This window comes from Periplaneta americana, chromosome 9 (assembly GCF_040183065.1).
Source record: "Periplaneta americana isolate PAMFEO1 chromosome 9, P.americana_PAMFEO1_priV1, whole genome shotgun sequence".
Taxonomy (NCBI): domain Eukaryota; kingdom Metazoa; phylum Arthropoda; class Insecta; order Blattodea; family Blattidae; genus Periplaneta; species Periplaneta americana.
Window position 1 is genome coordinate 25,379,538 of NC_091125.1, and position 15,618 is coordinate 25,395,155.

Here is a 15,618-nt window from a genome sequence, read left to right on the forward strand (position 1 = left end):
GTGATAATGCCGGCGAAATGAGTCCAGGGTCGAGAGCTAAAGTTAATGGGTTGAGGGAAAACCCTGGAAAAACCTCAACCAGGTAACTTGTTCCAACCAAGATTTGAACTCGGGGCCGCTCGTTTCAAGGTTAGGCAGACTAATCGTTACTCCAGAGCGGTGGACATTTCCTTATAGCGAAAGTTCATCATTTCGCAAGTTGAAAATAAAAGAAGGATAAAATATAATCATCGTGTACTTTACCATCTTAAAACAATATGGATCGTGCAATAACTAAAGAAGGAATTGAATGAAACATAGTTTATTATGTCAAATAAATCAGTGTTTTATTGTTTCAGTCAGTCACTTATCATTTATCAATAGCAGAAAAAGATTCTGTTACATCAAAAGTACAATAGTTAAAAATCACGAATATTTTCGGCTTTCATAGAAGTCATCTTCAGGTGATATTTTGACAAACTATATTTGAAGACTAGGTGAACATTTAAATACAATAAAACACTTATAACTAGACTCCGTGGAATTGCCACGAGATTTGCAAGGTTTACTGTGCACGCAGTATAGACTGTATGAGAAGGGGGCGTGTCTCTGATGTAAATACTGAGTGCGGTTACAATAAAACCTGTATCCTGCATTCAAGAAATATAATGAATGATCTTTGAAGTAGGAAATGGTCTAAACATGTAAATATACAATTATTTTATAGTGAGATATATTAACTCTTAAAATTTAATGTAAGATACTCACATCATCCTTGAATATGTGCATTGCAGTGAAGAGTTACGTACATTTTGACCGACTGCAAAGTAACCTCCTCCGATGGTCACTTAAACTGTTTGTATATTGGGAACTTATAGTTCAACATCACACGATGTAATACGTGCATTTCTTAAGAACGGGAAGTCACTACTTTTTAGTACACTAACTTCAGACGTCTTGTCGTGATCTGATAGTAGATAATTTATAATACGAAGTTGTGAATAGGCACAATTTTTAGCAATAATGTTTCTCAACTTACATTTCACTTTTTCTGAAATTAGTGAATTGTTATTTTGGATAACGATTTGTGATACTTTATCCACTATATTAAGGGCTTCTGAGAGTTGTAGTTTAGACGATTCTAACAGGATGATGCTTTTGGACACGATTTTAAAATTGCAATCAATGACAGAATATCTTTCAATAGCTGTTCAGAAAGCAATGATTTTACAGCTGCAACAGCGGAACTGTCTGTGCTATCCAATGCATGAATTACCTCCATTATTTTTCCGTAATGTTCTGCATAATAATTAACAGAATTCAACCACGTTCCCCAACGGGTCAAGACTGGCTGCGGGGGTAAGGTTATTCCAGGAGTAATTGTTTGGAACAGCAACACTCTCATTGTAGTATGTTTGATTAAATTCTTGTCTGCACTGAACAAATGTTAAACTTTGACTATTCAAACCACAGTAATGCAAAAACAAGTGCTTACAAAGGTATACATTAGCTGTAGCTGCTCTATCTATTTGGACCGGTGACAACTCTTAACATGAACTGCTTATACTACGAGACCGGGCGGTAGCTCGCCTTCTCTATACTACCGTACATCGGCAATCTGATTGCATGCTGCGTGTGGCAATTCAACGAAGTCTACTTATAACTAATCTGGCCATGTGTACTTTACATGAATTGGTGAAATAACATACATGGTTTTAAAATAACATACAGAGTAGAGAATATTCCATTAATCATAATTGTGATATAATATATTAAGGCACATGCAGTGTGCTTAAATTATAGGATTAAAATCATAAAACATAAATAAAACATTAGAGTTTATTACTAAGAATCAAATAACAGAACTTAAAGCGGATCCAACGAAACAATATAAAAAACAAATAAAACAAGCCAGGTCTTATCCCACCTTCAAAATCTCATAAATATATTAATAAAAATCCCAGCATTCCAACTTTAAAGCCTCTACCCAAAACTCACAAACCAACCCTTTCCATGAGACCAGTTGTTAACAGTATGCAAGCTCCAAATTATAAAATCAACTAATTCCTTCTACATTTTTTAAAAAAGACTTTTCCTATAGATAATAAATATATTCTCCTAAACACACAACAATTAATTCAACGATTACAAAAACTAAAACTTAATAAACATGACAAGATACTATCTCTGAATATCAAAAGTCTTTACATAAATATCCCCATAGATGAAACCATTCAGATTATTGTCACAAAACTATCAGACCTCAAAATTAATCCAGATTTAATTAAGCAATTAGAAAATTTATTACACATCTCTTTACACCAAAATTGTTTCATTTTCAATGACAAGATATATAAACAAACAAAAGGTTTAGCCATGGGTGGAGATGACTTCTATGAAAGTCGAAAATATTCGTGATTTTTAACTATTGTACTTTTGATGTAACAGAATCTTTTTCTGCTATTGATAAATGATAAGTGACTGACTGAAACAATAAAACACTGATTTATTCGATATAAATTCACTACACTTACTGTATCTGATATCCAATATGACCTTTAAATTCATAGTTTATTATGGTTAAACCAAATGAACATGTGCTATACTTTGTGGATGTACATTGGAATCTTGGCCGTCGTTATTGTTGGATATAGAACGGAAAAGGTGGAAATCTGAGGGCGTAAGATCGAGAGAATATGCAGAATATAGAATTAACCAAGCTCCTGGATAACTACTTCGTCGTGTTAACGGGGTGTATGCGTGCATTATCGTGTTGCAGTCTTCCCGGTCGCTTTTCTTCAGTTGCGGCTCAAGTCGTTGGTAATAAATGCCAGCAGTTACGGTTACATTCCTGGGAAGTAATTTCTAATATACGACGCTTTCTTTATCCCATCAGACGCATAAGATCATCTTCTGTGGACTCAACTTTTTACGGGTTATTGTGTGTTGAAACGAATCAACCGCATTTTTTTGCAGTTCTTTCTCCGATGACATTTCTCTGTACACGGTACAAATATTTCGAGCCGCATCCGCTACGTTTGCTTTTCTATTAAACTCAAACAGTAGAATATGACACTCTATCCTCTTTAGCCCACAAATAGCACAAACTTTCTTCAAATCCGCAAAATTCAAGGCATATTTACAAGCACAACACTACAAATAACAAATGATTAATGAGAAAACGATGAACACTCTAACAACACAGAAGAAAAACGCTGCGAACTTATGCATAAACCTATATTATTATTATTATTATTATTATTATTATTATTATTATTATTATTATTATTATTATTATTATTATTATTATTATTACATAGTGCAGAACGAATGTAAATGCTTAAACCATAATTGTACCTGTAGAGATATACTATGAGGTGTTCATATAAGCCTACGTATAGACCTATTGCATCCATCTAAAGACTGAGGCTTATTGTGTGTAACATTTTATGGGAAGGGATGACGTGAGTGAACTGAATTATGGATTTTGGGTCGGAGATATTATAGAGATAGGCTTAGGCAGTTCTCTAAGTGCTATTCACTCAGTATGTGTTTCATAATAGAGGATGTGATCTCCAAATAATTAAGCAGCCATCATCGCAGTGAAGATGGTATTGACCGGGAGATATTGACTATACATTCGGTTCAGAAAATAGAATAAGAACTCACTACAGTGAATAATGAACAAGTTCTGTAAAATATTCCTTGAAAATATATAACCAGTGAACTAAAGTACAACTGAATAGTATGAACCCAGAACTCGCCAGTCGATTTGCCCTTTTGTATGATTTATACATACAGGGTGATTCACAAGGATTTACCGTCCTTTGCGGAGCTTATTTCTGAAGACATTTTGAGCATAAAATGTCATATAAACATAGTTCCTATTCTAAATACTTTCAGAGTTACACTAATTTAAAGTTGTTTGTAAAATACGTTTTTTTTCTTTAGTTTGAAGGTAAAAGAATAATACAAATAGAGAATGAACAATTCAGAAGTATCATTTCTTTAATTGGCAAGTATTATGAAGCTAAAAATGTGCTGTGAACTCCTTAGTTGCTTCGTACAGATATTTTTTTCTATTTTCAACTAGAAAATTACATTATTCTTACGCACTTATCACAACAATTATTACAAATCACACCACTTTCACCAACTTAATTATTTGTAGTTCAATTTTGCATCGTAATTTACAGTCTTGGAGAGTTTACAACACATTTTAAAAAATGTCGCCGTCCGCTTGAATACACTTGGCCGCACGCTTGTGAACGACACTCGTCGCTCTACAGTAACTGCATACGGCTATCTTTGATTTCCGTAGCGCTCGCGCTGGCTGCTGACTGCACGCTGACCAAGATCACGCGTTCACAGCAATGCGTTCCAATAACGAAACGTAACTCTGTAAATATTGAGAATAGGACCCATGTTTAGCTATATGACATTTTTTGCTCAGAATGTCTTCGGAAATAAGTTCCGTGAAGGACGTTAAATCCTCGTGAATCACCCTTTATACAGGCACATCATTTTATTTTTACTTCAATTTTTATTGTACTTCAGTTTTTGTATGTACTTCACTCCCACCCCTTCTACTAATGAAGTTCAACCTTCCTGCACACAGATCTAAGACCGCATATACAGTCATAGTAACCTTACGGTCATAGTAAACAGTACGTTCCAAAAAATATGTTCGCATTTTCCAGTGACGAAAGAGCTTTCAATATTGAATCGTTTTCGCACAGGTACTGTCGTCCATTTGCCTACGTCGTATCCCGGTTTCCCCACCTGCTTTTATTCGCCAGCTAGTGGCTGGGCTGTCGTCTTAGCTCTTTTGTGAGAACATTAATTTCTGTTAGGGATTGGACGTCTACGTAATATTATACAACTGTTTAAAAGAACTTAAATAAAAGGGCCTCGTTAGGTAATTAACTGTCACGTGATTTCCTCCCTTTCTACGATCCTACGACATAACCCTACGACATAACCACTTGGACGGACAGTAGATAGTATGTCTGAGTAATTTTATCTTTTCGGATCGGGCAGAAGTGAAGATTGAATTTACAGTACGTAAGGTACTCTTTTATAGAATAAGTACAGAATTATTTCAACATGAGTTACTAGTTACGAAGGGCGAAACTGGTAATTGGGATTAGGTACAATAGCCTATAGTGCAATAATATGCACATTAGAACTGAAGCCTGTATCGAAATGAACGGCCACCATTTTAAAAATTGTGTTTAAATATCCATATTATGATTATTTTCAATTTAACTTCATTCTCTATAGTGTACGCTAATGTGCTGTAGACAGTATAATATACACTGCATAATGAGTACGTCCGAATGGATAACTCAGTTCGTGAGTAAAAACATTCATTGTTAATACTATACTGTATTTTGATTAAACAAAAACGTAATGAAAATGATCAAACTCAAAAGCGCGATATTTCATAGTTTACGTAAATGGATGAACAACTTTTCTTCCCTCCTATACCTAGCAAAGTGATTTGTTTGTGTATTACGCCAGTATAATCGAACTCCAGTTGTGGAAGGGGGTAGCAAACGGTGTTGATCCAAAGGTATAGCCACGTTAATATTAAAAATGTTAGTAAAAATAAAATGATGTCCCTGTATATGATTATGTTTGTGACCTCTATCATTACAGTATATTTTATGCTTGTTGTCTTCCAAAACAGCGCCAATCCTTGTCTAAAAGTTTGTGTTATTGTGTACGTCACTTGAAAACTCACGTAGTCCGTACACCGGTGGATAAAAAACTAGTCCAGTCCTTTCATAAAAATTGACAACGCGTTTTGAGATTACATTCTTCAATTAGCCTTATTTATACGATATTTTTACTTAGAGGAAAAATAAATGCTTTAGCGGCATAGCCTACTATTGCGCACATAAGAATATACTATTATTCATTTTATAGCCGCATTAAGAACCTCCAAAAACAAAATTTGTGCAATATCGTTTTAATCTAATCACATTCTTGAAAACTCTTTCTGAGAGGGGGAAATATTGGATAACAGGCTTACTCCTGAATTCGGAGAACTGTGGCCGATACAACCTGATATAGCCTGTGGCTTAACCACTGTTATATAATTCCTGTCACGAAGACCACAGTTTTTTTCTGTTGTCTCATTTGATATCCCGCTGTGGTAAAAATTGCCATTATGAGGTTGCAATTATTATTTTCAGCACTGTAAAATATAAGCTCCATTGTTTTTGCCGCTTTCCATATGCCCTGCTTCATCTCCCTTTCTTTATTAAGTTCAAATTTATTTCACTCTGGTTCATTTCTTTCCTCAGCAGAAAATATTACTCCTGTACACATTCCCGAGGACGACAGGAAGCGCTAGAAGACATTATTTAAAGTCTCCGGAATGATAAAGTACCTTGCGTATACCATAATATAAACTTCTCACTTTGAGCACCTCGCGGGTATATGTTCCATAATAGAAGACGACATCACCAAGTAATTAAGCAGCAATCGCAGTCAAGATAGTATTGATCGGGAGGTATCGACTACTAATTACAATACTTAATGTTACATAGAGTCAATTATAATCCGAATTACAGTATGTGTATTTGTGTATAATTTACAGAGATATAAAAATATCCCGAGGTCGTGTGAAATGGACGGTTAATCTATAATGTTGGTTTAATGCAAATGTATATTTTCACATACATTAAATTAATGTGAGGTAATTTGTGACTCATTTATCATCTGGCACGATAAAAAAGAGAAGTGTCCGCTGTATCATTAGTAATGTTATCTAGGAAGCTCTCGAGAATATTCAGTTGAAGTATAATGAAATTTAATACAAAATTAAATTTACATTTCTGACTTGTAATAATAATGACAGTGACAGTTAAAACATGAACAATACTTTGAGTTTTCGTTGTTGCTCTACTTTTTTGACTATGCTGTTAAGGTTCACAGATCTCCAGTCGTTGCTTGGATACACCTACTCAGTTTTCTTAAATTATATCGCCAAGCGAAAATAATTATTCACTTCGAGGAATTACATTCTAATAACTTATTATTTATAATTTGTTATTACAATAAATTGTTGTTCAATATTGACAAGGAGGTCATAAATTAAATGACACTATTATATGAGAATTGAACACATTCAACTAAAATACCAAAGTAAAATAATAGTAGAGTCTACGACTTTTTGTAGGTAGCGCATATGCTTCCCAACCAAGTGGTCCTTAGCTCTATTCTCTGCATGGGCGGAGATTTATATCCATTCCAAGGTACTGGGTTTTTGTCTCTTGTCTTGTACAGGGACATCATTTTATTTTTACTTCAAGTTTTCCTGCACCTGAGTTTTGATTGCTGTAAATATATCCAATGAAAAAAAATTACATTATCATCAATTATTCCAGACTCAGAATTACAATTCGTTTTAAGAGATAAAAATTTAATACAGGGAAGTAATAATTTTATATCCTGTATAATGAAATTAGAAATGTGTCATCCAATGCAGCTATTTTATGAAAACTATTAAAGGCTCAAAATAGAAAAGATTGGAGAAAGCTGGATTTGCAGTGAAAGATCTTGCTTTGGGCAGAACACTATGAATGAATGAATGAATGAATAAATGAATGAATGAATGAATTAATTAATGTAACTTACTGTACTTCATTTTGATGTTGGTGCTGATAGCTACGGTAGAGAGGAGTATTATTACTGTTATTATTATTGGTATTATTTTTATTCATTTTGGCGGGGCCCTTGACTTTGTCTTTACTCGCTCCGAATCTAGAGCGTGGGTCATAGATGTCGCTAGTGCCGAGAAGCTTAGACTATTTAGTCCGTCGGTCATTATCCAGAGTGCATCATAGACGGTGGATGTACGTTACACTCGTATGAATGATGATGATAATGTTGTATTGTTGGGATGACACAGTGGAAACGGAATACTCGAAGAAAACTCCTGTGCTACCCGGACTACAGGCTTGCCTAACACCAGTTATAAATTCAAGGTGTATCAACCAAAATTTGAACCTGGGCTCCGTGGCTTATAAACCCAGTGCGCTATCATTGTGCGATCATTTATAATAATAATAATAATAATAATAATAATAATAATAATAATAATAATAATAATTATTATTATTATTATTATTATTATTATTATTATTACTATTATTATTGTTATCATTTATTAAGATTATTATTAACACTGGGCGCGTGGTTAAAGCGTTATGCTTCAAGACGGGAGGTCGCGTGTTCGATTTTCGAAGGAATCATGGATTTTCTCCTTTCATCTAATCCAGTGACCGTCAGTATTCGCTGAAATGGGTAACGGGTAAGCAGTGTATTGGAATATGCACCGTCGTGTAGAAGGGATAAGGAGAAAGCATAGCCGCCAGCAGCCACGGATGCACTAACGCTAGTGCAACTCTTATCCGCGGGTGAGAGACGCTAGCCCGAGGGTACACTGTGCTGATGACCATTGATCTAATCCTTTCGGCTGCACTGCAGCCCTGGGATTTGTTCGGACTTTAACAGAGATTTATTTCAGAAATTTCCTTGGAGGTAAAGGCGGCAAGCCAATAATTAGGTTAAGCTTGGCATTATTATTATTATTATTATTATTATTATTATTATTATTATTATTATTATTATTATATAATTTTTTATTTTAATTTGTATTGTTTTTTATTATTCTATTAAGATTATTGTTATTCTTTTTTATTATTATTTATTATATTATTAGTAATTGTTAATTTATTATTATTATTATTATTATTATTATTATTATTATTATTATTATTATTATTATATTGGGCTGCTAAGAAAAATCGCCGAAAGATACCTAGAGAAGAATAAAGAAATATATGTAGTATTTGTGAACAGAGAAAAGTCTTATGACAAGGAATAAACTGATGGGGATCCTAAAGAAATTAGATGTGGATTGGAAAGAGAGAAGATATTCAGTAATCTTTACCTGAAACAACGAGTCAAAGTCGGGATAGAAGAAGAAATGTCAGAAAGAAGTGAAATAGGGAGAGAAGTACGTCAAGGATGCTCTTCATCACCTACCCTGTTCAACATCTACTTGGAGGATTTAGTGAAGAACTGTTTTCAGAATATGGGAGGAGTGACAGTAAGAGGAGGAAGAATAAAGTGCATAAGATTTCCATAAGATGATATGACTTTGTTAGCAGAAGAGATGATACTAAGGGATATGCTAAAGGAGCTAAATTACATGTGAACTGTATGGGATGAAGATAAATGCAAACAAGACGAAGACCATTGACATAGGAAAAAAAATAAAGAAGGTAAATTTGCGAATTCTAAATGAGGCAGTAGAGCAAGTGGACAGCTTCAAATACTTGGGGTGTACTATAAGCAGTAACATGAGCTGCTGCCAGGAAGTCAGAAGGAGGATAGCAATGACAAAGGAAGCTTTTAATAGAAAAAGCAGCATCTTCTGCGGACTTTGGAAAAAAAAAATTGGGAAGAGAAATTCGGAGTGTGTCACTGTATGGGACAGAAATGTGGACATTACGACCAAGTGACGAGAAGCGAATAGAAGCATTTAAATGTGGATTTGGAGAAGAATGGAACGTATGAATTGGACAGACAGAATATGAAATGAAGCTGTGCTGGAAAGAGTGGGCGAAGAAAGAATGATGCTGAAACTGATCAGGAAGAGAAAAAGGAACTGGTTGGGTCACTGGGTATGAGAAGAAAATGCCTACTGGAGGATGAACTGGAAGGAATGGTGAACGGGAGAAGAGTTCGGAACAGAAGAAATCAGATAATAGGCGACATTAAGATATATGCATCATATGAGGAGACAAAGAAGAAGGCAGAAAATAGGAAAGATTGGAGAAAGCTGGGTTTGGAGTGAAAGATCTGCCCTTTGGGTAGAACACTAAATGAATGAATATTATTATTATTATTATTATTATTATTATTATTATTATTATTATTAAATATTAGGTTTTTTCAGTTATCATCATAATCATAATCTCCAAGCATCAGAGCCACCGGCGTGGCTCAGTCAGTTAAGGCGCCTGCCTGCCGGTCTGAAGTTGCGCTCGGGCGCGGGTTCGATCCCCGCTTGAGCTGATTACCTGATTGGGTTTTTCCGAGGTTTTCCCCAACCGTAAAGTGAATGCCAGGTAATCTATGGCGAATCCTCGCCAAATACCATCTCGCTATCACCAATCTAATAGTTGATACAGCGTCGTTAAATAACCAAGTAAAAAAAAATATCCAAGCATCAGATCTCTTGGTCCGTTACAGCTAGTCCTTCAGAGATATTTCGGTTTCGAAGGGGGTTCATTTTTAATGTATGAAACAATTTTTAATTGGAAATTATGTTCACAGGGAAGCTGACACATTTTTTTTTTCTAAAAATAAAATTGTAACAAAGATGAAGAAAATTGCGAATTAATTGAACTTGGACTGCGTCGAATGTTTGATGTACGAAGAAATTTCGATAGACCGTAAATGAAAATTGATGTTTCTGTAGCTCTCAGCATGTTTTTCTTTCTACCCTCCTCCATTAGAACTAGTTGATATCCTCCAAATTGCTGTAAACAATATTTTATCGTTCCACACTTTTTTCTTGCTTTCTTTAGCGGGGAAAACGTAATTGAATACTGGCTTGAAGTCATTTAAAGGAAACGAAGTCAATTTGATGGCTTGGTGCAATTCTTACCAATGTCTCCTTATTAATATCTGTCCAAGTGTGAAGACGGTTCGGTTGATTTGAGCCACGGGAGGGTGGAAAATGAAGGAAGTGGGTAGGAAGGAGGAGTGTTGAAATTGATTGTGAGCCGACTCTGATGGAACTGCATGTGACGGACCCCCCGTCCAGCTCCGAACCGAACCCCACGGGATGTCTGCGTGCGTTTGTTTCACGTCATTTGGCAAGCCACGCGATACAATCTGTAACCCAATACTGCGCCCGCTCCGATTCCTAGCAGTCGGCAGTGGGCCAGATAAGCTGCATGGGTACATGTTTGTTTTCTATTCAAGATTGTAATCACCATTTGAAGTGCTTGAATTTACTATGAATGGCCTTTTTTCTGCCTTTCTTATCCCATAGCACCACACCCTAGGCTATAATGCGCCTCACTAACCTTCCAACCCTGCAGTTGGTGATCGAGTCATGATGTTTAAATGTGGAAATTTTCATGGATGAAGAGTTTCACGCAAATATCAACCCAAGCTACCGTTCAGTCATTCTTAATGCCAGCGGATTAAGCCTGCCTCATCGAGTTCGTTATAATAGCTCAAGGCTAAAAAAAAAATTATACAAACTGGAAATTTTTCACCAAATTGACCGGTATGGAATTTCATACAAATTGCTTCAATCACTTTCCCACTAAATTTATATGTTCAGTCATGCAAGCTCTGAATTGGGATCAGGTAACTGCTGCGCGAGATATGTGTAAGTTTTCATTCATGGTAAGACATGTAGTCTGTTAATGGAAATCACATTCGAAAGTAGTGGCGAAGATGGAACTCTTTATAATAATAATAATAATAATAATAATAATAATAATAATAATAATAATAATTTATTTATTTAATCTGGCAGAGCTAAAGCCAATAGGCCTTCTCTTCCGCCCAGCCAGACTCTAATTCTAATTAAATACAATTGCTTACATAGTTATTACATTAATAGCTAGACCATAAAACAACATGAAAGTAAATAATGAAAGTTAGATAAGTAATGTTAGTGTGACAATAATAAACCTTTGTAAGAAATTATAATAATAATAATAATAATAATAATAATAATAATAATAATAATAATAATAATAATAATAATAATAATGAGATAATTTAGATATTTATCTTATATATATATATATATATATATATATATATATATATATATATATATATATATATATCCATTAAACATTGAGAAACCTGGAACAGCTATTATTGTTAACAAGAATTGTTAGAAAATACAGAATGAATAAAAAAATAAGGGGTTAAACTTCAGGAGGTGATTCCTGACATGAAAAGAAACAAAAAAGTTCATATTAACTTACGTTGGGAAATGGATATATTACAAGGTAGATGGCACTGATGACACCATTTTTTGCAAATCAAGCTTTCAGGTAAAACTCCCTGCAAAGTTGATTTGAATAATTTCGAGGGAAAAATTGTTCCGGGACCTTTAGTTAAACGTACCAACGCTCTCTCTACCCGGGAACTCTACCAGACACCGATCCAAATCAACTTTACAGGGAGTTATACCTGAAAGCTTGATTTGCATAATACACGTCACTGTTCGTTAACAGAAAACCACAATTTAAGTCACACAGAGTTAGTGTGCACTCAATGTTGGTTGCTTGAAGGTTGTCAGCCCACTTTGAGGTCTGTGGATATAGAGGGAAAAATTGGATCGGTGTCTGGTAGAGTTCCCAGGTAGAGCGTTGATACGTTTAACCAAAGGTCCCGATTTCGATGCCCGGTCTCGGAACAATTTTTTCCCTCGAAATTATTCAAATCAACGTTACAGGGAATTATACCTGAAAGCTTGATTTGCATAATACATGTCACAGTTCGTTAACAGAAAACCACAATTGTAGTTACACAGAGTTAGTGTGCACTCAATGTCGGTTGCTTGACGGTTGTCAGCCCACGTTGAGGCCTGTGGATATAGAGGGAAAAATTGAATCAGTGTCTGGTAGAGTTCCCGGGTAGATCGTTGGTACGTTGAACCAAAGGTCCCGGGTTCGATGTCCGGCCCCGGAACAATTTTTTCCTCGAAATTATTCACCATTTTTTCATTTCATTTATTTTATTCCATGGATCTTACGTACATTAGCAATGAAGCTTTAAGATATGGAACAAGTCAAAATTTTACAAGATTACAATTACAATTACAAATTTTACAAATTTGTACAATTTTTACAATATTTTACAATTTTTACAATTTTGCAATTTTCTACAACTTTGGCGAGATGTAGTGAGATGAGGTGAGGCCCGAGGTTTCACCAAAAGATTACCTGGCATTTGCCTTATGGTTGAAGAAAACCTCGGAAAAAACCCAACCAGGTAATCATATCAAAGGGAGAGAAATGAAGTGAGGCCGAGGACTCGCCATAGACCATCCGGCATCAGACCCACGGCTGGGGAAAACCACGGAAAAAACCAATCAATGAGACCAAACGGGGGATCCAACCCAAGCCCGAGCGCAGCTCCGGATCAGCGGGCCAGCGAGTCTGCCGACTGAGCTACATCGATGGCTCTACTAAAAATATACAGTACATTCGTTCCAGGAGTAAGCCGAGATGGTTTTCGTTTATGGTCAAGCACGTGGAAACGGTCGAAAGGCCTAACGGATTTACTGCGCTGCAAAGGTTTTGAGAGTCGGATGGTCTGTCTATGAGGGTACGTGGCTCGGTAAATCCGTTCGGCTCTTGACGTGCTTGACCGTAAACGAAAACAACCTCGGCTTACTTCTGGAACGAATAACGGACCATTGTGCTTCCAACTTACTTCAAATCACACAATCTGCAACACAGAAAATGGTTTCATCAGTGCACATCTACCTTGGGAAATATCCATTCCCGGACATAAGTTAATATGAACTTTTTTGTTCCTTTTCATGTCAAGAATCATCTTCTCAAGTTTGTGCCCTTATTTTTATTCACCCTGTATATAATCTGAAATATCCTAAAGAGAAACTGCAAATTGAAATATGAATCAAGGTCAGTTGTGACTCCATTTCTTCTTTCAATTTTTCGATGATTAATGGATGCTAATCATTCATCTATAAAGTTTGTGTAGAAGTTCCTTATTTTGTATTTTCTCGAAAGATGATCTGACCAATAACCAGAAAATGCTGTTGTGGGTACTGTTTATACCTAGTTCTTTCGAAATGGTGACCACAATATCAACATATGGAGGAATTATCTGAATTTGAGTTGTATGCCATTGTGGTGCTGAAAAGTCTATTTCGAGTTATTCACGAACATGTACATTTTCAGCATCTAAATTATAGAAAACATTGCCATTTGGCAGTCAGTCTCTCTTCGTATAGCTATTTCTCGTTTATTAATGTTTGAAAGTTGTTTCTTAATATTTGACATTTACATGTGAATTCGTGCGCATTGCTGGTCATATTACAAGTAAGTGAAAAAATGCTGGTTATTTATTAAAAAATACATGAAATTTATTTATTTTTGTTTTAGTTTTCTATAAAATGAGGTGTAAAGGAAACAGAAAGGATATTTAGAATCTAACAATGATATTACATTAGAAATTCATTATTGATAGGCATATGAATCCCGAAAAGACAAAGTATATGGTTTTGTCTCGTGACGAGAATATTGTACGAAATGGAAATATAAAAATTGGAGATTTATCCTTCGAAGAAGTGGAAAAATTCAAATATCTTGGAGCAACAGTAACAAATATAAATGACACTCGGGAGGAAATTAAACGCAGAATAAATATGGGAAATGCGTGTTATTATTCGGTTGAGAAGCTCTTATCATCCAGTCTGCTGTCCAAAAATCTGAAAGTTAGAATTTATAAAACAGTTATATTACCGGTTCTTCTGTATGGTTGTGAAACTTGGACTCTCATTCTCAGAGAGGAACATAGGTTAAGGGAGTTTGAGAATAAGGTGCTTAGGAAAATATTTGGGGCTAAGCGGGATGAAGTTACAGGAGAATGGAGAAAGTTACACAATGCAGAACTGCACGCATTGTATTCTTCACCTGACATAATTAGGAACATTAAATCCAGACGTTTGAGGTGGGCAGGGCATGTAGCACGTATGGGCGAATCCAGAAATGCATATAGAGTGTTAGTTGGGAGACCGGAGGGAAAAAGACCTTTAGGGAGGCCGAGACGTAGATGGGAGGATAATATTAAAATGGATTTGAGGGAGGTGGGATATGATGATAGAGACTGGATTAATCTTGCTCAGGATAGGGACCGATGGCGGGCTTATGTGAGGGCGACAATGAACCTTCGGGTTCCTTAAAAGCCATTTGTAAGTAAGTAATATGGCTATATTGAGTTATATCTTCTCTAAGCACGTTTGATTGAGGCTCTCACGTCTGATTGAGATTCTGGCTGATATGTGGGTTACATCTATTATCAGGCAGTTCATCTCACTTGACGATATGTCTCATGGGGAAACTAAACCAGGAGATAATGAGGTAGGGTGGCCAGTTCCTTTCCCCCTTCATTACATACATCGCTTACTAGGAACATATTACATTAGTCAGACTTCAGATAGAGATAATGTTTCTCCATACTTCAGAAGAATTCCTGTGTAATAGAGAAGAAGAAATGTTGCTGTCTTGTTCTGTGTACAGATCGAGCGTGTTTCCATTTATGTTTCAAACTAATACGTATAGGTCCGTAGAAACCCTAAAACCTTCGTTAGAGAAATTTTTTTAATGGAGGCATAATTCTGTACGTACAGTACCAGTATGTAATTTTTCTGAAAACCTACGACTTATTTACTTCGCTTTCCTATGTATTACAAATGGCTTTTAAAGGACCCAAGTTCACTTCCGTCCTCACATAAGCCCGCCTTTAGTCCCTATCCTGAGCAAGATTAATCCAATCCCTAGCATCATATCCCACCTCCCTTAAATCCATTTTAATATTATCCTCCCATCTATG